We start from the raw sequence: 24498 nt of genomic DNA, 5'->3' as shown, positions 1-24498 counted from the left end.
ATTATCTTTCCTGCTTCTCTAGCTTTCCACATGCTTCGCCAGGGAAAGGCGAAGCTTTCTGGCAGGCTTCTGAGTGCTTGATCTGCCCAGGTTTGAAAGCTTGATGTGGTATTAACAAATGCCACAGTACATCTTGTGTGCTTCCCATCCTGGACCAGTAGCCATCAACTTCTTTAAATATCTGTAAATATTTTTTTTGCATAGAAGATTTATTTCTTTAAATATCTTTTAAAATGAGATTCAAAAATTATCAGCTGGTGGAAGGACAGCTCATTGCTGAAGAGTTGTTCATCATTTCTTCCTTCCTTCCTTCCTTCCTTCCTTCCTTCCTTCCTCCCTCCCTCCCTCCCTCCCTCCCTCCCTCCCTCCCTTCCTTCCTTCCTACCTTCCTTCCTTCTTTTCTCTCTCCCTCTCTTCCTTCTTTCCTTTTTCTGTGTGTGTGTGTGTGTGTGTGTGTGTGTGTGTGTGTGTGTGTGTGTGTGTGGTATGAGAGAGAGTTTGTATGCATGTGTGTTTGCATGTGTGCATGCGGAGGCCAGGCTCAATGTTAGATGTCTTTCTTTTTTCTCCTTTGGGACATGGTCTCTCAATGAACTCCTTGCCCACCAGTTGGCTAGCAAGTCTCCTAGCAAGCTATGGACATGCTCCTTGTCTCCACCCCACCGGGGCTAGGGCTGTAGACATGTGCAACCAAGCCTGGCTGTTATGTGAGTGCTGGGGACCCCCGCTCAGGTCCTCAGGCTAGCGTGGCTGGCCCCTCACCTGCTGAACCATCTCCCCACTTCTGCTGAGCATTTCCAGTCTTTTTCAGGGGGAGGAACTAATGACAATACTAAAGATTAAACATATCCTGAGTTCACACTAATATTGTGAATTTAGTTTTGCAGGCCTTTTATTTCTCATCGATTTTATAATCATCTTTTTTTTTTAACCTACAATCTTGTTTCTGAACAAGAGTAACAGTTATTTCCCCATTTTTATACTCCACGTTTCAGAATGGTAGATCAGTTCCTTGGTGACAGTATGATTTCTGAAAACAGCTTAAGAGTTTGTAAAGTTGTATTTTGTTCTTAAGATCTTCCTCATGGAGTATACAGTCAGATAACCATTTTGTATTTCAATTAGATTAATTCTTGAGCAATTAGACTTCCAGCTCATACAGTAAAGCTCATTTGTCTAGGTTTAACGTCAGTTCTTAGGAACTGATCCTTTCCATGTTAACATTTTATAATTATATAAGTCATTGGTACTGATATAATGACAGATCTGTACAGTACATTCTTATATTCAGAGACAGTCCAGCTTCTAGCCCTTTCCACTTGGTCCCTCTCTTGCTGTGGTAATCCAAAAAAGCAGTTTATCTTTCTGTTTCTTAAGGTAGACGCCAAGGCACACATGACTATTCGCATGCACACATGTACTGTTTATGCTTTGTTTCTCACCCCTTGTAGGTGACAGCATATTTGTATGCATATCTAGGGGGATATTAAGGATCAAACCCTGGGCCTCACACTTGCTAAGGACAGACTACTGCATAATTTTTCTGCTGTTTTTTCACGTAAAAGCCTAGAAATTGGTCTATAATTGTAAATAGAGGTCATCCTCACTATATAGCTCAGGTTGGCTTCACACACGTTAGTCCTCCTGCCTCAGCTTTCCTTGTGCTGAAATTACAGGCTTGCTTGACTTTAGTGTGGCATTTCAGTCCATGTATATAATGTGTAATGATCATGTTAGGGATCATATCCACCATCAGACCATGTTTATGGTGTACAATGAGACACCCATTACCTCAAATTCTCATTTCTTTGTGCTGAGAGCTTTATGAATCCTCTTTACTACTTATTAAAACATTCTATACTGTCATACCTTACTGTGATGCAGAATGCTAGAGTCTATTTCTTTACAAATCCTCTTTACTAGTTATTAAAGCATTCTATACCGTCATACCTTACTGTGTTGTAGAATGCTGGAGTCTATTACTTCTGCTCAAGAAAACCTGCTAACCATCCTCTTTATTCTCCATCCCCTACCACTTCCAGGCTCTGGTGGCCACTATTTTACCTGCTACATCTATATGGTTAGTATTTTGTCTGTTTTTTGCTTTTCAAGACAGGGTTTCTCCGTGTAGCTTTGGGTGTACTGGAACTTGCTCTGTCAACCAGACTGGCTTTGAACTTAGAGATCCACCTATCTCTGCCTTTTGAGTGCTGGGATTAAAGGCATGTACCACCACACCCAGGTTATGGTTACTCTTTTTATCTTTTACATATAAGTGAGAACATGCAGTATTAATCTTTTTGTGCTGGGTTATTTCACTGAGCATAGTTCCATCTATAAACAACAGGGTTTCAATTTTTTTAATAACCGAATGATATTCAACTGCACACATAAGCCACATTTTCTTTATTCATCTGTCTATCAATGGACAGCTAGGTAAGATCCATATCTTGGCTAACTGTGAAGAGTATTGCAATAAATGTAGGATATAGGTATGTTTTCAGCATACCAAGATTTCCTTTTCTTTGAATATATGCTCAGCAGTGGGTGGTGGGTCACATGGTCTGCTGTTTGCACTATAGTGGCTCTACTCAATACCCCCACCATCAGAGCTTTCTTTCTCCACATCCTCATAGCACTGGATCCCACCTGCCACCCGCCCTCATGATGTTACTTCCAGACAGAGCTGCTGTGCTTTGCTTTGTTTTTTTCTAAGAGGTCAGTCTGGATGCTTTGGTGGAGGGAGGGGATGGCTACAACAGGGAACAAGCTGAGCATTGCTGACCTCAGGTGATTGATTGTACATAGGGTTCACGATATTTTCTGATTCTGTTTGGAATATCCCACAGTCTGAGGTCCCATCACTGCTGCCTCAGGAGCCATGCCCTCCTCTGGGTCTAGAACTGCAATGTTTGGAGAAGAGCACATTTCTTGGAGATGAGGTACTCATGAAATCACAAACAGCTGTAAGTAGTGTTGCCTGGCCATGCCTGGGATAGCTCAGCTACAGTGAAGGCAACCACTTCTTCCTTATGGTGGGACATGACCTTCCAGCTGAGAGTGCTCCTAATAACCAGTTGTTCCATGGCAATGGAGGTCTGGAGGAAAGACAAAGGGTGTCCACTGGAGAGAGGATGGAGGAGACCCCTCCCCACACACCTCAGGCCACAATGGCTGGGCCACCTCTGAGTGGGATAGCCACCTGGGTAACTGCAAACTCCTAGAACAGAACAAAGTAAGAGAGACAGTTGGAGAGAATGTCATTGGGGTAGACACATTGATATTCTTTATAATTATTGTTTTATTACTTTTGTTCAGGTGTTTTGCCTACATGTATGTCTGTGCACCATGTGAGTTCCTGGTACTCACAGAGGCCAGGTGTTGGAACTGGACTTGTAGATAGTTGTGAGGTGTCATGTGGGAGCTGATAATTGCATCTGGGTTTTTTGGAAGAGCAGCCAGTGCTCTTAACTGCTGAGCCATCTCTCCAGCCCCCACATTAATTCCTATGATCTTTAAGTTGGTCAATCTTTTTAGTAGACTTGGGGAGCTCCCATAGCATTATCCTTCTTCATAGGAAGGCAGAAGAGGATGAGATTTCACCAAAATCCAGAACAGCCAGAACTCCCATGATTGCATGCAGCCAAGGTTCAGAAACTCTGAATGAAAGTCATTATGTCTATGAAGCAAACTACTCACAGGTGTAGGAAAGGCAGGTGTCATTCAGTCCATGTCCTGTTAACTGCTGTTGGTGTTCTTTGGTCTACTATGGTTATTTAGAAAAGGTGCAGCCACCTGTCTTGTAGGTCTGGTTGGGTATAATCCTGGTTCTATGAAATTGTGTTTCTCATGACTGGAGGAACAGAATTGGAAAGATTCCATTATAAAAGGCTTTTCTCTGAAGTATGCCTAAAGCATGAATCTAATTAATCTTAATAATAACAACCCAGAGTCAGATATTGGGGTAAAAGCTGAAAGATCAGAGAAGCAAAGGAGCAGCCACAGTCACCTCTTACCTCTCTGACTCCTCAGACCAAAAAGGCTGAGCTCCTGTCTCCACCCCACCTTATCACTTCCTCTCTGCCCAGCCATATCACTTTCTGTCTCCTGTTTGTAAAGACCTCCAGACCTCTATGGTTAACTAGTGGCTCTGATCTTCAGGCAAGCTTTATTTGTTAGAACACAAACAAAATATTTCAACATTTCCCCCCATTTGTCTAAAATAAAAAGAGAAGGTTATAACTAACATAGAAAAACTATATACAATAAGTATAATAACTATATACAAATATATGCAGTCAATAATTACATTAGCAATGTCTAGTCTATTAACATTTGACAAATTCAGAGAAAATACTCTATTACCTAGCCTATCTTGGTGAGTCCAAAGTGTTTTACCTAATTCACTTTCTATCCTAACTTGTATTACCAACCCCAAACTATCTTTTAATGTCTCTCAACCCTATACACTTTACACCTCTTTAGTGAGTTTCTTTTTTGAATTTGTTAACAAGGAAAACTATAATTATAACTATTTAGTCTTTAACTCCATCAGATACCCGAGAAGGAAATAATATTACCTGAGTAAGCATGAAATACAAACAAGTGACTTCCAAAAAACTTGAAAACTTACAGAAACAGCTGGCTGCCTTGACAATCACCCAAGGTTCCTCTGCAACATTGGGGTATCTGTATTTGGCCTACAGACCTAGAATATCTGACAGACTTTTCTGTGAAGCAGGGTATTCTGAAGGGCTGTCCTACCTTGTCTTGGCAAAGTTTGGCACTCACCTTCTTTTGTGTCCTGCTTGTCCAATTTGAACACCATACTGCCAGCAGTTGAGGAAAGAGCATTTCCTTGCCCAGTGGCTAACTTTTGCCACAAAGAAAGTAAAGTCCATAAGGAGTTTCTTCGATGCCCATCATCTTCTCTTAAATAGATTGGTGCTGCCAGGAACAAACATGTCTTATTGTCATAAAAAAAAAAGAATCTATATTATTAAAACATCTTAAATGTCATATTCTGCAGATCTCTGAAGTGTTTGAAGACTACTTGTCTACCTAAAATATATGTTTGGCCTTGAAAACATACCTAATATCACTACAAGTTTGATTGTAATAGGTGGCTAACTACTAACCTGAATTTCTTTATTATCCTAAATAGTGTGCAATAATAACTTTCAAGGACTAGGAATTTGCATTATATTGTTAAATGAGCTGTATAGGTATAATACATTGAACAAGAGTAGAAAGGTATATACAGTATGTTCTAAGAAAAATAACCTCAAATTTTTATCAGTATACAAAAGCCCAAGGCAATGTAAAATATTTAAAACTAGTAGTTGCTTTTTTGGTTTAAAAGTAGATTCAACAATGTACCTTTTTCCCTATCGTTTCTATAACATATATGTAGTATAACAAAAATAACTTCAATTTTGTATCAATATACAAAAATCCAAGCCAATGTAAAATATTTAAAACTAGTGTTTGTTTTTTTTGGTTTAAAAGTAGATTCAATAATCTACCCTTTTATCCTATCTTATCTATACCCCACCCCCCTTTTTTTTTTTTGGTTTTTCGAGACAAGGTTTCTCTGTGTTGCTTTGCGCCTTTCCTGGAACTTGCTTTGGAGATCAGGCTGGCCTCAAACTCAGAGATCTGCCTCCCAAGTGCTGGAATTAAAGGCGTGTGCCACCACCACCTGGCCTCCCCTTTTTTATTTTTAAACAAGAACCCTGGATCTAATCTCTATTGTTCAGCTTTTTTCCTGATCATTACCAATAACAACTTGTAACCAACCACCTTAAACAATGTTAAATATCCATAACCCACTCAATGACCAAAAACTACCCACCTCACCTTTTGGGAATGTGGGCATCATGTTCTTAAAATTACTTCCTACTGTCTGGGGGTGATGGTATTTTTGGGGTACCCTGAAAAAATTGGCATAATTATCAAGTCCTGGGAGAGCTAGCTGTATCATTTGTTGTCCAGTCTCTGTGCAATGATAAAATGCAGGGCTTATCTCAGGTCCTGCTAAAGTAGTCTGTGAGACTGGACTGTCTCAGCTATCCACTTTGAAATTGTCCTGAGCAGTTTGTAGTCCAAAGCTGATCTTTGGATATGCTTGTCAGCTTAATGGTATTATCATCATCTTTGTGGACTCATCATTGTGGAGTCTCATCCTCCTTTTGGAAACTTTAAAGGTCACTGTTAGGTATGGTCATGGTTCACTTCAGAAAATTTAAACATTTTAAATGTCATATACAGCAGATCTCAAATAAGTTAAAGGATCAATATTTGTTAGTACATCCAGAGTACAAAAATTTAATTCATATTTACCTGATAGAGACTCAAACTCAAAATCATGTACAGGAAGCTAGATGAAATCTTTTTCTAGAATTAGTTAGTACTCTATATGACCATTAATATCATGACAAAAAGTTCAATACAACTTTTGATATAAAATTTTTACCTTAAGAAAAGTATTAAAGAGTCAAAATAAAACCAAAGGATTATGAGATTAGTGGCAATAACATAGTCCCTAGATTTTGGTTTGATTTTTCTTCTGTCCCATATTAGATGGCTCTTCTAATATGAGACAGAGATTTTGGATTTCACTTTAAGAAGCATGCTTGGGTTTAGAGGAGGAGAGAGCTACACTCCAATTCCAAAGCTAGCTTTAATTTTCAATTGAACTGGAGCTACAAAAATACCATTTGTATTATATGTCTATAGAGAACAGCAGAAACAAACATTTGGGAAGATTTATGAAATTTTTACCTGTTGGAGATGTGACATACTAATAGGCCAATGTACTCTTTTTCTTGGGACACTTTCTGGATGATTTGTCCTTTTTCTTCACATTTGTCTGAAGATTCCTTAGCTAGATGCCTTCATTCTCCTGAAAAGACAAAAACAAAATCCTTCTCCAACCCTAATTTTTGGGAAGTTCCCTTTGGGAAAGTTATATCTGATCAAATGAAAAGCATTTGTTAGTTTTATAGGTTAGTTTAGGTTGAACAGCCCTGCTGTTTGATGAACTATCATCTCTTCTAATCAAGAGGTCTCTCTTGCTAAAATCTAATCTTTATCAAGTTTGATGATACACATAGCTTTTCTTCTCCTGTGGAAAGAAAAACAAAACCTCTCCCCAAAATAACATGTATTCTGGTTTCCATTCTGAGCTCAACATGTCTTTAAAGTATACAGGCTGATTTAATTCAGTAGTTTTTTCTATTATCTAATGTCTCACCAAAGCTGTTGTTCCTTTCTCATTAGCATTTAGAAAATTTAAAGTTAATAAAGCACTATGCAATCTATTTCTGGGGGGTATTTATTACTCCTTTTTATTAAGCATATCTTTTAGAGTTCAATTTGATCTTTCTATAACTGCTTGCCCTATAGGATTATGTGGTATACCTGTAGTATGATTTATATTGTAATATGCAAGAAATTGTTTCATTTTTCTAGAAACATATGCTGGAGCACTGTCAATCTTAATCTGTACAGGTATAACCATTATGGCCATAACTTCTAACAAATGTATGATTAAAGAAGCAGCCTTTTCAGAACTCAAAGCAGTTGCCCATTGAAATCCCGAATATGTATCTATGGTATTGTGTACCTATTTTAATTTTCCAAATTCTGCAAAATGAAACATATTCATCTGCCATAAATTTATTGCTGTGTTAACCACATATGGCTTTAATTTTCCTTTCTGTCATTCTGGCCCTATACATTTGACCCATCTCATGCTCTGTTTTACCTGAGATGATGTTCCAGTCCCTAAAACTGAACATTTACCTTTTTTTTTTTTTTTTTGGTTTTTCGAGACAGGGTTTCTCTGCATAGCTTTGCACCTTTCCTGGAGCTCACTTGGTAGCCCAGGCTGGCCTCGAACTCACAGAGATCTGCCTGCCTCTGCCTCCCGAGTGCTGGGATTAAAGGCGTGTGCCACCAACGCCCGGCTACATTTACTTCTTGAAGAGGCCAATTTGGATGCTTTATTGTTACATCTGCACCTGTGTCTACAAGACCTTAACTGACAATGTCCTTTATTTGTATTTTTAATTTGGTTTTTGATCATTTATGGAAGTTTGCCAAAATATTTGCTTTATGATTTCTCCTAAAACTTTTGTTTTATCTTCTATAGCTGTTCTATCATCTAGAGCAGTATGGTTTCTTACAAGAGGCATTGGGTCCTTTAATTGCTCTGGGAAGGAGTTTCCTCCATGGTGACAGGAAACAACTGAATGAAATATGACATGGGGACCTTTGAGAGGTCCCCCACAGGGCATTTCCCAATGGCAAAGGGTTATCTTGTCTGTCCCTTGTTGATCTATATTCATTGATCCAATGTCAGCCTTTGCCACATCTTCTGCATACTCCATAAAGGAGTGGCACTTTGTTTGGATTAGTCCTAGAAAAAACATTGTTTCTAGGAACACCCTGTCTACAATCCCTTTTTAGGTGACCTTGTTAGCCACAATGAAAACACCTAACATTTTGATTTTTCTTTAAGTCTCTGGAAATCACCTCTCCTATCCAAGCATCATTATGATTATGAGATTCAATATTGACTGTATCTTGGATCCATTCCTCTATGGGTGTTAATCTCGCTTTTAACAGCCTAATTACCCTTTTCATTGTGAATTAGCATTTTCAAAAGCCAGAGATTCAAATATTATTTGTGTAGCTTCTAAATTTGGTATTATTCTATTTACTGTTGACATCAATCTTTGTTAAAAAAAAATCAGTGAAGGTTTCTTTTGGGCCCTGTATAACTTTAGTAAATAACTCAGTTTTCTTTCTGACTTTTTCAATTCTGTCCCAAGCATTCAAAGCTGCTGCATGGCATAGAGACAGAGTATGACCATCATATAGAGACTATTTTTGTACATAAGCATGATTGCCTTCTCCAAGAAGTTGGTTTTGGGAGATTTCCAGACCTCTAGCCTTACTTCATTGCACAACCATTTTAGCCTCATCTTTCCACCAGGTCCTCCACTGTAATTGAGGACCAGGCTCCAAGACTGTTGTAACCAAGTCTCTCCAGTCTTGTGGGATAATTCTGTTACAAGTTGACCATGAGTTTAACATTTGCTTCACAAAAAGTGAATGCATACCATATGAGACTGTTGCTTCCTTAAATCTCCTCACATCTAACATTTCCACAGGAATCCCTTTAGCTCTTACACAGCTTTGGGGATACTCTGTCATTTGGCAGTTCCTGCAAGGTGACTGGATAAATTAAGTTTGGTTACTTGAAAACCTTGGTTTGTTCATCTCTAACCTTATAATGCAATGCTGAGATTGGTTCTATTTTAAATTTCTCTGTCTGAGTCTGATTATCTCTATGGTCTGTTTTAATAATTTTTTTTTTTAAAAAACTTGTATCTTGGCACTCATATTAACCAACTTTTCTAGAAATAAAATAAGAATGATCAAACTGATAATGTTTACAACTGACATTACATAAATCCCATCTAAGTTAATTATCCTCTCATTTTATTGTTCCATTTTTAAAACGTCCATTGTGTAATCATACAGAGACCTAACTTCCTCCATTGTAATAGTGTTTCTCATTTTTTAACGTGGGAAAAAACTCTCTCTCTCTGTCTTTTTTTTTTTTTTTAACTAATTCCCCCTTTAAAGAAATCCCAGTTGTCTCACCAAATAGGCTGAGGATGATGGTGAAGATGTGAGGCTGACTGCTACTGCATAGAACAGTAGAATACTGAGCAGGTTTTCAAGGCAGCTCCTTAGTTTGGCAGCAGCCCGAGGAAGGTGTCCAGGGAAAACCCACAACCCACTGGGAGAGGGAACCTGGCATCTGAAAAATGCACACAGGGGATTATGAGGAAGAAGCACACGCAGCAGAGGCTGCCTGAAGGTAGAGATGGCCGGTGATGGGGGGCGAACTCCGGCAGTGTTTGGAGCCCAAGTGCCTGTGGAGTTTGCCGCAGAGAGGCTTGGGGAAAAGAAAGGAACCTAGCCGGCAGGGCGGTGACTCCCGGCAGGAGTGCAGCTCCGGCTTTTGCCAATGGCTACAAAGCCACAGGCAAGAGGCTTTTTCATGAATTTGCGCTCCAAAAGTTGGACCCCACATGAAGCTCAAATCTAATTAATCAATAACAAAAACCCAGAGTCAAATATATATAGGGGTAAAAGCTGAAAGATCAGAGAAGTAAAGGAGCAGCCACAGTCACCTCTTACCTCTCCAGCTCCTCAGCCCGAAAAGTGCTGTCTCAGCCCCACCTTATCACTTCCTCCCTCGGCCCACTCATATCACTTCCTGTCTCCTGTCTGTACAGACTTCCAGACCGCTATGGTTAACAGTGGCTAGCTCCACCCTCTGATCTTCAGGCAAGCTTTATTTGTCAGAACACAAACGAAATATCACAACATATACCTGCCTAATCCAGGATAAACCGGGTGGGGTTTACTGGGGCTCAGCGTGTGCCCAGGTGGTGCGGTAGGAATCTGGGCCAGCAATGTACTTCCTTCTTCCTTTAGTGGAGGGCCGGTGGGCCTCCTTTACCCGGAACCCCGAGTAGGGGAAAGTCGTGATGTTTCAGTTCCTGTCAGGTAGCGTCTGGAAATTTGGTTGTAAGGTAGACTGGCTCTTTGGAAGTTCTCCTGGGTTGATGTGGGGCCTGGGCTTACTGAACTAGAAGGCAAAACGGAGGACAGTTTGTTTTCTTGGTCTCCTGAGTTATTAGGTTTAGTGACACAGAAGAGAAATAGCCCTGTGAGGGGCAAGAGTAATGGCCAGTTATAGCATGTGGTCTGGCTAAGCATGAGCCAGGAGGGCTGCCGGGACCATCATGAAGGGGTAGCATGCAAGAAGGGACGTGTTTTAGAGGAATTAGTAAGGCTGGGGCTGGAGAGATGTTTTGGTGGTTATTAGTGTTTGGAAGGAGTCTGGTGGAAGATCCACCTCAGCTCCCTTCCCATCTCTTTCCCTAAACCAGCCCCTTCAAAGTCTGCCAAACACAGCTGCTCCCCCAGAAAGGCTCAGGAGGACTCCCACAGGGGATATGTAAGCTGCATCCCAGGAAACATGCTCGTGGTTCTTCCAGTCTTGTTCTCTTCTCCTCTCTGCAGGGAATTACCCGGGAGCACTTTACCCATTAAACCTGGGAATTTCCTGATTCAGTCTAATTCGGTTTGTTGCTGCAACAGAGAGGCCTTCAGGAGGCCTAAAACTTATCAATGAGCACTTGCTGCTCTTGCAGAGGACTAGAGTTTGGTGCCCAGCACATACAGGGAAGAGTTCACAATTGCCTTTAACTCCAGCTCTAGGGGATCTAATGTCCTTTTCTGGTCTCTGTAGGCCCCCACACACATGTGTGTATGCACACACAAATGCATACACACACACACACACACACACACACACACACACACACACACATAATGCAATAAGACAAATCTTAAAAAATGTTAACTGTGGATTGTGGAGTTTGTTGTGATTATGGGATGTAGGTATAGCTGTGGGTAAATAGATGGTCAGACCTCTGATCAGAGAAGAGACCTGAGCTGGAGAGAGAAATTTGATACACCTAATCTCCCAGAGTGAGGTGCAAAGTAAGATAATCTGGGCTTGGACCCAAGGAGCCCAACATACACAGTGGCAAGGGATTGCCTCCACAGGCAGAAGAAAACCAGGACAGTTCTGGTGAGGACACCCTGGGACAAGGGTGACTTATCGAGAGCTAGTGATGGTGTTGAGTGCTATCAGAGGTCACAACGGCACAGACCAAGAGTGCCATTCTGATTTTCACAAGACAGTGGTTGGTCATCTTAGCAAGTGCTCTTTCTGGTGGTGACAGATGGATGTTTCTGTGTGGAGGATGCCAGACACACAGATATGACCACTTAACTAGATGTAAGCAAAAGCTTGTTTGGTGAAATCCAATGAGAGGTCTCAGAAAACCAAGATCACTATCAGCTCCTGGAATTTAAAGAACATGCAAGGTCAAATCAAGAGTTTATCTGACTGTGAGAAAAAATGTCTGTGGCTGACTGGGCATGCTGTGTCTGCCAGATCCGGCCTGATAGTTGTCAGAGATATCTCTGCAGAAATGGGTCCTGCATGGTGGGAAAATGTCTTAACAAGCACAGGCCTCGCTGAAGAGTGTTTACTGTGACAGAGCACTAAGCTAGTGCTGCTCATGTGAGGGCTCCTGCATCAGAAATCTAGAGTGTTGGTGCAATGCCAGGTCCCTGGGGTTCCAGACCTACTGAGCCAGCACCTCAGGATGTAAGCTAGGCTTGGAAAAACTCTTCCGGTTTGGAAGGCCCAGCAGGCATCTGACTGGTACACAGCTGGGAATATGAGTGCTTACTACTGGGGCCCTTCCCCAGTTTCCTCATGCGGTTAACAGGAGCCCGATTAAGGGTCAGCGTGGACTAGCAACTACAGATAATTCAAATATCCGTGGAATGAACAACTGCTGCCTGGGTCTCTATCTGCCAGGAGGACATGGGGCTTGGGGTTTTGTTATTAGCTTCAAACTTCTTTTTTTTATTTTTTTATTTTAAAGATTTGTTTTATTCATTTTTGATTATTTATCTGTATATGGATTTGTGCAGATGAGGCCTGAAGAGGTCAGCAGATCTCTCAGAGCTGGAGTTACAGGTAGTTGTGAATCGCCTGATGTGGGTGCTGGGAACTGATCTCCAATCCTCTGGAAGAGCAGTATGCATACTCAATTACTGAACCCTCTCTCCAGCCCTCAAAGTTCTCAACTGAATATTTTTAGCACCAGTATAAGGTGGCTGTCACTACAAGTATTTCAACAACAGTGTGGTGGTTTGAATGAGAACGGCCCCCACAGGCTCATAGATTTGAATGCTTAGTCACCAGGGAGTGGCACTATTTAAAAGGATGAAAAGTAACAGGAAGTGTGGCCTTGTTAGATGAAGCGTGTCACTGGGGGTGGGCTTTGAGGTTTCAAAAGCCCATGCCAAGCCCCGAGTGCCTCTCTCTCTCTCTGCCTGCAGATCAGGATATAGTTCTCAACTGCTTCTCCAGTACCATGTCTGCCATGAAGATAATGGACTAAACCTCTGAAACTGTAAATCAGCCCCAATTAAATGCTTTTTATAAGAGTTGCCTTGATTATAGTGTCCCTTCACAGTAATAGAACAGTGACTAAGACAAGCAGTGCATATGGTTCAATGCTGTTAGCTCATAATTCATTTTATTATCTGAGTTCAAAATCCTTTAATGGTACCCTATAGTTAATCTAGTTTAGAAAATTCTAACAAACAAAACAAGAAAAACAACAACAAGAAAAAGAGCCTCGGAAGACACTCAGAACCAGGTATAAGAACTATGGGAAGGTGGAAACCATGCTGTTTGAATTAGTCACGGAACAGATCCTGGCCTGGGAGGGGAAAGGAATCAGGGAAGATTTGGTTTTAGCTGAAAGTACTGACTAGCAGGAAATTAGTTTTGCTTCATCCAACGGAAAACATGTGGAACAAAAATAATGTAAACTATTACTTGGAAGGCATGCAGAGTCGTTTGGTTGTCTGGGTTCCTGCCAGCTGGTTGAGTCTGTGGTGAGTAAGCTTGACTGTTCAGAACTATTGAATTATGTAACCAAAGGGTGCTCAGGTCTAGAAAGTGATTCCTAAGAGATGGTGGATGGCACCATTGTCTTTTGTCATCTTCATTAAGTTAACAGATTCAGGACAGAGAGTAAGTAATTAAAACATTTCCATACACGTCTATTAGGGAAGGTGAGTGTGGATAGGCTGATGCACAGTATGTAACTCATTATTTAGAGAAATAGTTCAAGTGCTTGGAAGTAGAAAATGTCAGCACTAATTGATTGCAGTTTCCTGAGTTTTAAAGGCTAAATCTAACAGAAATGTACCACACTTTAAATTTTAAGAGCGATTCTCGGTTTTCATATTTTTCTGCAAGTCTACTGTACATTTTTTGCTAATTAACATGATTGATAAATGTGACATTATTTATGAAATTTCTATGGCTAATGTTAGAGGAGTGGCTAAAATATCAGCATGAATCCTAATTGGTCTTATTAATAAAAACCTGGAGTCAGATATCAGGGTGAAAGCTGAAAGATCAGAGAAGCAAAGCAACCAGCCAATAGTTCTTATCTTTACAAAATCCTCAGCCAAAAGGGATTGAGTTCCTGTCTCTTCCTGCCTTACATTCCTCTCTCTGCCCAGCCACATCACTTCCTGTCTCCACCTCCCTAGTGCTGGGATTAAAGTTATGAGATTCTAAGTGCTGGGATCAAAGGTGTGTGGCACCACTGCATGGCTCTATTTTCTCTTTTAGACTGGATTAATCTTGTGTAGACCAGGGGGTCCTTGAATACACAGAGATCCATCTGCCTCTGCCTCCCGAGTGCTGGTCTTAAAGGTGTGTGCCACCTCTGCCCGGCCTCAATGGCTAACTATTGGCTTACTCTGCACTCTGATCTTCAGGCAAGCTTTATTTGTTAGATTATACACAAAATATCACCACAAACAGACAAAAGTGCTAAAATGTTTTACCTTCATGAAGCTATCTACAAATAAAAGCATTTTTTTTGTTGTTGTTTTTACTTTTTCCAGACAGGGGTTCTCTGTGTAGCTCTGGCTATCCTGTGTAGACCAGGCTAGCCTTGAATTTAGAGATCTGCCTTCCTCTGCCTTCTGAGTGCTGGGATTAAGGCATGAGACACCACTGCCTGGATAAAAGCATTTTCATACCCTCTTGTTTACTTGTCTTTAAAAATAAAATATTTTGCTGGGCGGTGGTGGCATACCCATTTAATCCCAGCACTTGGGAGGCCGAGCCAGGCAGATCTCTGTGAGTTCCAGGCCGGTCTGGTCTAGAGAGCAAGATCCACGACAGGCACCAAAACTACACAGACAAATTCTGTCTCAAAAAATCCAAAAAAAAAAATTTTTTTAATTAGTATTTTGGGAATTTCACATATGTATACAATGTATTTTGATCATATGTACCCCACTCCTCCCATAACTCCTCTCAGATCCAGCTGACACTCCCCAGCTTATTGTCCTCCTTTTGTGTGTGTGTGAGTGTATGAGTGTGTGTGAGTATGTGTTGTGAGTGTGTGTGTATGTGTGTATATGTGTTGTGAGTGTGTGTATGTGTTGTGTGTGTGAATGTGTGTTGTAAGTGTGTGTGTATATGTGTTGTGTGTGTGAGTGTGTGCTGTGTGCTGTGTGTGTGTGTGTGTGTGTGTGTGTGTGTGTGTGTAATTCATTGAATCCAGTTTGTGCTGCTCATATACTCATGGATGTGGGTCTGTCCGCTGGAGTGTAGGTCAACCTCCCAGGGACCACACCCTGAAAGAGACTCTTCCTTCTCCAGAAACCATCAACGGTCCACAAATCCTAGATTAGGGTTGGGGCTCCTAAGCCACTGCACCTCCATGCTGGGATGTTGCCTGGCTTGACCCTGTGGAGGTGGCCCCAGGGGCCATGAGCTCATGAGTGCATCTTTCTTTTCATGTCGGGAAGACACTGTTCACTCCAGACCTCCCTGACTGCTGGCTCTTATGATCTCCCCATCCCCTTACCCCATAGTCCCTGAGCCTTAGGGCTGAGGGAGTGATGTAAATGTCCTGTTCATGGCTGAACACTCACACGGAGTCTCTGCACTTGGACTAGTTGTTAGTTTCTGAGTTAGCCTCTGTCCACTGCACAAATAAACTTCTTTGAGGTCTCAGAGCTGCACTAATCTATGGGTAAAGAGATAAAAATTTAGAAGGCAGTTTGATATTATGTTTATTTAGCAAAATAACAGTAGTAGATTTGTCCCTGGCCCCATGAGTCTCCCAACCTTGGGCTCTTGGCCTGATTTACAGCACCAGGTCCATGTTACCTCCTGTGGGGCAGGTCTGAAATACAATCAGAGAGTGGTTGGTTACTCTATCACATTTGTGCCACTCTTGCCCTGCTGGTTGTTATTGTAGCTCTCAGGATTTACAGTGAGACCCTTGATGACTTTTCTCCCCCAGAAGCCTGCATGGCATCTTCTAGTACTATTAAAGCTAGCCAGCAGAGGGGAGCTTCCTGGTCAGGACCAGCTTGATTTTCTCCATGTCCTGTGATCAAGGTGTGTGGAGCTGTCAGTAAGAGGGTCTTAGCATAAAGTTCTGGTGAGCAGCTAAGTAATAGGCTGTATTGTTTGGGGGTCTCTAGGATACCCCTGACCAACAGCTTATCTTATACTTGTTGGGCTTTTTGTTTTGGTGACCTATGGCTTATGGGAGGAACATTAGGTACCTACAATTGAACTCTTTTATATAAACATTAATTTTTCATGTATTGTTTGCATGTTTTTTGTGTGTAGATATGTATGCATGTGTGTACCTCAGGAATTAGTTTATTTGAGACAGGGTCTCCGAGCTGGGACTGAGGGCCAACTGATTAGGTAAGGCTGGTTGGCCAGCAAACTCCAAAGATGTTCCTGTGTCTTTAGTTCTGGGATTCCAAGTACATGCTGCATACCTGCTTGTCACGTGGGGTGGAGGGAGAGGGGGAAGAGGTCAAACTCTAGTCCTCAGCCTTGAACAGTGGGCACTTCACTCAGCTCTTTCCCCACCCCTAGTCAACTGTTTATGTCGTAAAAACCCTACATTCTTTGCTGTCAAGGAGGGAAACACTGCTTTTCATGGCCTGTATTGTCCTTGCTCCTGCTGCTACCAAGAAGGCTTTGCTCCATTGTCCCTGCATGGATGAATTTCTGAAACACAGTGGCATCCACCCTGACTTAACATGTAACATCAATCTTGGGAGTTAGTCTGGGGAATGACTGCTCTGATGAGTATTGATGTTGCTCTCAGAACCACATGGACCAGTTATTTCAGAGAACAAAGGAGTCCAGAAATTCAATCCCATGTTACTTGGAGGGCTGTTTTGGACTTTTCAGGGTTGACTCAACCAATTCTGAGTTGGGAGCCAAGGATTGAAGTAGCATAAAATAGGTCACACAAGCAGGATCATGGTCGCCTCCCAAGAATGGCCATGGGAGAGTTTACTGTGGTATTCACATGGAGTTGGAAGAGTCCAGCCATGAATGCTGCTGGGGCTTTAAATCAGACAGACGAGGTAGGATAGAGGCCTAACTGTGTTTCACAGGCCGTGCGAAGATTCAAAATCTCTTCCTGCTGTTTTCTCTGTCTAAGCTGGTATCTATTCATAGACTTGAGAAGACACCTTTAACTGATATGCCCACACACCATGGGCGCAGCAGCATGGTATTATTACTGAAAACAACAATGATCTAGAAAGTTATCCATCTGTGCCTTTTCTTAAAAACCTTTGCAGACTAAATTTACGCACATTATTAAAAGACTATTATTAGGCAAGAAGCCGCTCCTTCCAGAGAAGTCCTGTGAGAAAAGGTCTAGCTAATTGATTCCAGGAAGTGAAACATCAGGCAGGCTGATGCTACTTGATTTTGTGGTCATTTTGACTAGCAGACAGGAGAGTAGAGAAGATAGAAACTTGAGAAGTTCTTGGCCATGTTAATCTTGCTTCTCTAAATTCAGTGAGACTGAAGAGGAAGGGCTGGCTGTTCCTGAACCCTCTGCTCTGCCACAGATGCTGACATCCATGTGCAATGGAGCTGTTTCACTTTTGGGATACCCAGTATGTAGGGTCTTTCCATCGGTGGTTTGGAGGACTCAGGAAAGCTGCTCCAGAGATCTTGGAGGGAGGGGGCTTCCATCAAGAGCAGGCCTGATCTTTCAGGGTCCTGAACCCAGCAATGGAGGGAAAAGACAATGGTGGCTTCAGAAGGTCCGCAGAAACAGGGCAAAGTTTGACATATGGGACCTCTGACTGTCATGGCTTCACATTTTCAGGATATCTTCCCAGTGCCACTGAAGTATGGGAATTAGCTGTCAGTCAGAATGAAGCCTTGACTTAAGACCTATATAGCATTAGCTCTTAAAAAATGCTATTCTATAGTATTTTGCCTGGAATACTTGGTAAGACTGGAATTATCTCAGGGAAGCCCACTCCCTGAATTGTGTGTGGGGTTGGTTTGTGTTTTGGGGAAGTTTCAGTTGTCTCACATAGTCTTTGAATGGAACCCTTGGCTTCAGAAGCCTACAGCCCTGTGTCTTTTAGCATGCCATCTGGGTCATCTCCAGGCTCTCTTGCTAGTGGCTGTCAGTGGACTGCCTTGTCACCAGACTTGGTGCCTTGTCTTTTCTATTTGCATGGAACTTATACAAGTACTTGTTGACAGGGTCTCCTTTGCAGACACTGCACTCAGTGTTGGCGGAAAATGTAAACAACTCTCTGGGATGTCACAAGGAGCACACTCCAGAGATAGCTGGATACACAGCCAACTTCATCATTCCAACTTCTTAACTTCTAATTTGCTCATATATTGGACAACAATAACAACCCAGCAACCAGTTTTAAAGCATGCTCAGTATGAAAGGAACTCTTTGGCATATAAAGCAACTTCTTTCCTGGATTGAATGTACCTTTTATGGTACCCAGTGGCTCTCAGGGATCAATAAAAATGTTAGTGGTTAATGTTTGACTCTTTCACTGGAGGTGAAGGGAGAGGCTAGAGGAAGAGAGCAGGTAAAGGAAGTGTCTCTGGGGTTCTCTAGCTGCAGCAGGTGTCTCCACAGCTGAATGGAAGACGACAAATTCTAAGCAGTGTTTTCTTACTTGCAGAAAGGTAAGGGTGGATTGTCCTCACCTTTGGTTCAGTAACAACACTTCAGTTTTAGGTGGTGGGGTTGCAGGTGTGGGGGACTTAAGAAGGACTGGATAAATGTATTCTTCAAGGTGCAGTGTGCAGTATTGCCGGAAAAGGCACCTTTTCCTGGTGTCGTTAGCTTTTGGGGAGGACATAGATTCTTTCTCTAACAGTTCCGTCTCATGAGTCTGTATTTCAGACATTCACTGGATGAAGTGGCTTTGGTTGAACTGAGCTTTGAGTGGAATTAAAGGAAATATTGGGTTCTCTGAAGTGTAAATGAATATTAACAGCTGTTATTTGTAATTAGCATCTACAACTGGGTTGACGACACTCTAGAACTCCGTTGTAGAAATTGGAGTTAGAATCTTATTCTTATAAACTGAACATCTCTCAGATGTCTTTAAAGAGTGTTCTGTCTACTTTTCAGAGAAAACGAATCCAGTGTCTGATTCTTAGGACTAACTGGGACATGGTGGGAAGTGGTGGCACAGAGGAGAAGGAGACTTTTAAAGAAAATACTAGAATAAGAATTAAAGAGAGAGAACTAGTCCTGCCTCTCTCAGTCTGGAAAGGGAGGCTAGTGTGTGTGTGTGTGTGTGTGTGTGTGTGTGTGTGTGTGTAACCTTCTGGTTTCCCTCATGGCTGATGAGCTATTTGCTTATGAGGGATTCTTAAGATGTCATATGTCACTTGGAATCTTTGTAGTTGTGGTCTTTGCCTGTGTCTCTTGATTACAGATGACTTTGTAGGGATGAAGCAGGGGCTCCCTGTAGTAGGCTGCGCCAAGCCAAGCAGACTGTTCGGAAATGCCTTCTCTGATACTTTTCTCTCTTTATTTTTCTATAAGAATGCAAGTTCAAGCAGGGTTTGTTTAAGAGAAGAGAGTATACATTCAGATGACAAGGAGAAGGGCACCGTTGAGGTTTTCTAAAGAAGTAAGAGGAATCCTTTTCCTGAGAGTCTTCAGTTGACTGTGGGGCATATACTTCATGAGTCTCCGGGGTTAGTCAGTTGGGTTGGGCCAGTTTCATCTGTGACTGGCTAGAGTACATGAGGCAGAGCACTTACGCCCTCTGAACCCTAATCTTTTCCATTTAGATAACAGATAACCTGCCTAAATGGGGGACCATGAGGAGCACACGCACAGATAAAGTGTTTACTGCAAGGGTAGACCCTCCATGAATGTTGACTTCTTTTCCCGGAGAAAACAGGTGACTGAGCCAGGTAGGGCTGAGGTGTTGCTGTTTGCTCTGTAGGGAATACAAGACAAGCCCAATGATGCACAGGCAAGAGTCTTTCTAGATGGGCACTGCTATTTAGTGCAGTTTGTGGTTCTCTTGCATGCTGGGATGATAGGCATGTAACACCACAACCTTCTAGAAAGATCACACACACACACACACACACACACACACACACACACACACACACACACACACACACACCTATGCTAAGAACCCATGTTCTACTGTCAAAGGAAGGATCTAGAAAGAAAACCTGATCCACTTCCATGTCTAGAGAGGTGAGTCTGGGAAGAGATGCTGAGCATTGTGTTGTTTCTTTCTCACAAGGTCCACAAATAAACATGCACATAGGAGTGGAAACATTTGTTTATTTGTTGGCATAAAATTGTGTTCATTCAGAAATCTCTGGTGTTTAATTTAGAATGGGTTTAGCCTTTCTGTGGCCTGCCCACCTCAGCTTGACCTGGCTCAGTTACCCGGACTTTCTCCTGGAAAAGAAATCAACATTCACTGAGTGACTACCCTTGCAGTAAACAAGGAAAGAAGTAGACAATTTTCTTGGGGGCAGATCCATCTGACATTTGTAAATTGTGAGAACAAACAAACAGGAACATTTACTTCACTTTGACATATGTTAACTTAATGCAATTATTAATTATATTACAACAGATACTTTTGTGTAAGCCATATGTAACAGATTAATCTATGCTTGGTAGTGGCATGGGTGGTGAAAGAAAACCTTAATTTTTCTTCAAAGTATTCTGTAATGATGACAATTTGAATTTTATCCAAGCTATTCAGATTCAATAATTTCTTACCATATTTCAAAGATTATGACTTGTAGGTATTTTTTTTTTCTCTGATGCTAGGGATTAACTCCAGGGCCACATGCAGGTAGGCAAGTGTTGCAGGCAGCTCTTGAGTTGGAAAATCAGAATGCCTGATCTCTGTTCTGGAAGATGTTTAAAGATGAGCATCTTTCTCTCATGTATGCTGCTTAGTTAATGGTTCCTTCCCCTATCTCTGCATTCAGTCAATAAAACCTTTCCTCAACTTCTCTGAGTTTAGTTATCTGCCTTGTATGATAGTGGGACCCATATCACAGGGTTGTTGTATTTAAACAAATAGATTTTCCAAAGTGCTTAGCTTTAGCAAAAGTTTAGTAAACGCAAGCTTTAAAAGACACTCAAGTCATTATAAAGCTTTTAGGGTTAGATACCCTTCATTAGGCAGAATGAAGTTAAATTCACTTTTGATTCCTCTCTTCTGCATAGTCATCAGTTAAGATTAACTACCAAAGGGAGACTGTCAGCCTCCTGCACGTGAGCATGACTACCTGTTTGCTTGCCTATATATGTATGTTGTACTTGTCTCAAGGTCATTTTGCAAATTAACTAGTACAATAGCAAACGGTGACTTTTTTTTTTTTTACATCCTCCAATGTCTCCATCCTGTGGTATAGAATGGAATTTAGATGAACTCCTATTGAGTTTTGGAGGCCAACATGTGTGATCTTAGGCTTTATCCACACGAAGAAATGCTGCTTACCACAAAAGAAACCTTCATAAAAAAAAATCAAGCCATCTTTTATGAGATATAGCAATCCCTACCTCTGTCTTTAGGTCAGAGATGACCCTCATTGTAGTGGCCTACTATGTATGGAGTCTTTCTGCACCCCCTCCCAGGGAACCTGGGTTGTAACCTGCTCACATCAGGGAATACAGGGCTAAGTCCTGTCTCCTGGAGTAAGATAGGTGAAAAGTATATTGTTATGCCCACATCAAAGTCCTCATCCCTCTGATGACTTGGGACACCTTTCCTGGGGGCTAGAGTATTAGATGCTTTCTCCAATAGTTACATTTCTGTTGCTGTGATAAAATATCAAGACAGCTTAGAAGGAAGTGTTTATTTGGGTTTATGGTTTCAGAGAGAGTGAGTCCATAATGAGATGGGTAGGTGGGACTTGGCAACAGGCAGTAGGTAGGCATGGCAGCAGGAGCAAGGATCAGAAAGATCACATCTTCAACTGCAATATGAAGCAAAGAGTCAGCTGGAAAGCAGGAAACAGCTGTGAACCTCAAGGCTCCCCCTGAATGATTCACTTCCTCTATTAAGGCTGTACCATCTCCCCAAATAGTGACCAGCTTGGGATCAAGTGTTCCCTTAACTTCGGGTTTCTCCCTCAAGCCTCCACAGCTAGTGTGTCTTGGGAGACTTGGAGTGGAGAGCCTTTTTTTCTTCACAGCTGGCCCGATCCTTGTCTAGTTTGTGGGCATGCTAGGTGGAAAGAAAGCCAACCAGGAGACCATGAAAATGTTCCTCAAAATATTCCTGAGAGCTCTGTTATTTATCTAACAAAGGTAATTACATTAGTAATTCTATTATAATTAATCATGTAAATTTAAATTATTTTAACTTCTCCAGGGGAACTATCTGTCCTCTTGTGAATTCATGTATTACATGCCTCCAATTTTGGATACCTAAGTCCAGATTCTCATATTCAGAGAACAGCTTATCCACACTGTGAGGTTTAGTGAGACCAAAAGCTTGGTTTTTTAATGGGGTCTGGGGTAGATGTGGGGGTGTCTGTGCCCCTTCCCCTTTCCTTCTTTTCTTTTCCTTCAGCTCTAAGTAGACCACACTGCCGCTTCCCACCTCAGGAGTCATTAGTCAGCAGACCTCATTTTATGCCTGGGTGCTTGTTTCTAGCTTATTAAGAATTGCTTTAATTGGGTCTCTAATTTGTCAAGAGTGCAAATTGGTCAGCTCCTACTTAAGCGATGTAATTGGTGCCAGTGATTTGTGAGCCAGAGCAGGAAGATGGGCTTGGGCGACCTCGGCATGGCTTGGTGAACAATGGTGTGAGCCAGCTTTTAATCTGATCTTTATTCATATCTGGCCTTGCCTTAAATTTATGCTGCTCTTAGCAATATACAACGCGGCTGTAAAACAAATGACACACGGGCTCTCGGCGCTGCTCGGTTGTGGAGGCGCACGAGTCCAGTCACATCCTTTCCTGCCCACACCGCCCTGTGATAAACTAATCCGGTGTCCTTCTCCCACACCTTCCTTGCTTTTTGCATGGCTCATTCCTCAGTGTTGGATGAGTTATTTCAGAGCTCATTGGTGTCACTCTCTTCCCTCAAAAACCCAAATGAAAAGGACCACAGATGATTGACCTTATTTAGGACTTGCCTCGCACTTAGCTTTTCACCAGGTGTGTGTGTGTGTGTGTGTGTGTGTGTGTGTGTGTGTGTGTGTGTGTGTATCAGTGTTTGCATGTTGAGTTTTTGTAGGTTTGGAAATCGGAGACCTAGAAAGTCCCTGTAATTATGCAGAGAAGTAGAGAAGTGGAGAGAGTGTCTTCAGCTGGTGGAGAGCCTTTGAGAAGCATTAGAGACCAGCACGAGACGTGCTCAGACTTGTGCTTCCAATGTCACCTTGGGGATGCCCTGAGATGTGTGATAACATATTAGCACTGAGAAGTCTCCTTGGAGGCCACCTCTGTCATAGGATGGCAGCACCGTGTTCAATAAAGGTCAAGAATGAGTGGCTGAAGCAGAATTCACCATCTCATGGTTCTGGAGCTCATGTCTAAGACCTAGGTGTCTGCAGGGTTCCTTCTGAGGTCCATGGAGGAAATTCTGTTCCAGGCTCTCCTACAGATGGCTGCCTTTATGTTCAAGAGGTTTTCTTTCTTGTTTATGAATCTGTGTTCCAATTTCCCATTTTTATAGGGATAGCAGCCATCTTGGGTTAAGGCCCATCCTGATGTCCTCATTTTAACTCCGTTTTCTCCCTTCCTTCCTTCCTTCCTTCCTTCCTTCCTTCCTTCCTTCCTTCCTTCCTTCCTTCCTTCCTTCCTTCCTTCCCTCCCTCCCTCCCTCCCTCCCTCCCTCCCTCCCTCCCTCCCTCCCTCCCTCCTTTCTTTCTTTCTTTCTTTCTTTCTTTCTTTCTTTCTTTCTTTTTTGGTTGTTCGAGACAGGATTTTTCTCTGTAGCTTTGCGCCTTTCCTGGAACTCACTCTGTAGCCCAGGCTGGTCTCGAACTCACAGAGATCCGTCTACCTCTGCCTCCCGAGTACTGGGATTAAAGGCGTGCACCACCACCGCCTGGTTTAACTCCGTTTTCTATGAAGAATCTGAAATGAGGTGACATGTTGAGGAAGTTGGGAGTTAGCACTCTGACATATGAACTTGGGAGGAAGACACATTATTCCACCAATCCCACTGGGGCTTGGTTAAAGATTGGGAGGCTCCGGGGTGAGGCTCAGAGGGGATGTGAGGAAAGAACAATAAAAAAAAAAATACATTCTATACGAGAGCAAAATCTCTCAGACTGACACAGCTTTGGCCTTGGCATGGTGTGAGGTGTACGCGTTAGGGCAGGCGAGTCACGTCAGCGCAGGAAGAGGAGGAGCAGACATAAAGCACAAGCAAATCTTTTCAAACGTGTGGAAGTGTATATAATGGGTGGAAGTGATGCTTTCAGGGTAGACAGCCTGGAAGTGATCCTGGCAGTGCGACC

General features: G+C 42.1%; 1 protein-coding gene and 1 long non-coding RNA gene across 3 annotated transcripts in view; one reads left to right on the top strand and one right to left on the bottom strand.

Annotated features, from left to right (window-relative positions):
• Cdh17 (cadherin 17) overlaps window positions 1-24498 on the top strand; it is a 95684-nt gene that overhangs the window by 6987 nt on the left and 64199 nt on the right. Inside the window, exon 1 of one of the 2 annotated variants that reach the window (XM_076563885.1) lies at window positions 18574-18703. The exons of the other annotated variant lie outside the window; for it this stretch is intronic. The gene's annotated coding sequence lies outside the window, so the exon portion shown is untranslated. Of the gene's footprint in view, window positions 1-18573; window positions 18704-24498 lie in introns of those variants that run through there. 2 annotated transcript variants of the gene reach the window in all.
• On the bottom strand, window positions 1633-10239 carry LOC121827538 (uncharacterized). The gene is made up of 4 exons (XR_006069836.2): window positions 6784-10239; window positions 4792-4947; window positions 3700-3853; window positions 1633-3220 (listed from the first exon to the last, which is right to left on the bottom strand). It is a non-coding gene; the product is annotated as an uncharacterized LOC121827538 (long non-coding RNA).

This window comes from Peromyscus maniculatus, chromosome 2, assembly GCF_049852395.1.
Source record: "Peromyscus maniculatus bairdii isolate BWxNUB_F1_BW_parent chromosome 2, HU_Pman_BW_mat_3.1, whole genome shotgun sequence".
Taxonomy (NCBI): domain Eukaryota; kingdom Metazoa; phylum Chordata; class Mammalia; order Rodentia; family Cricetidae; genus Peromyscus; species Peromyscus maniculatus.
The sequence above is the reverse complement of the archived record's forward strand: the minus strand, read 5'-3'. Positions and strand labels throughout refer to the sequence as shown.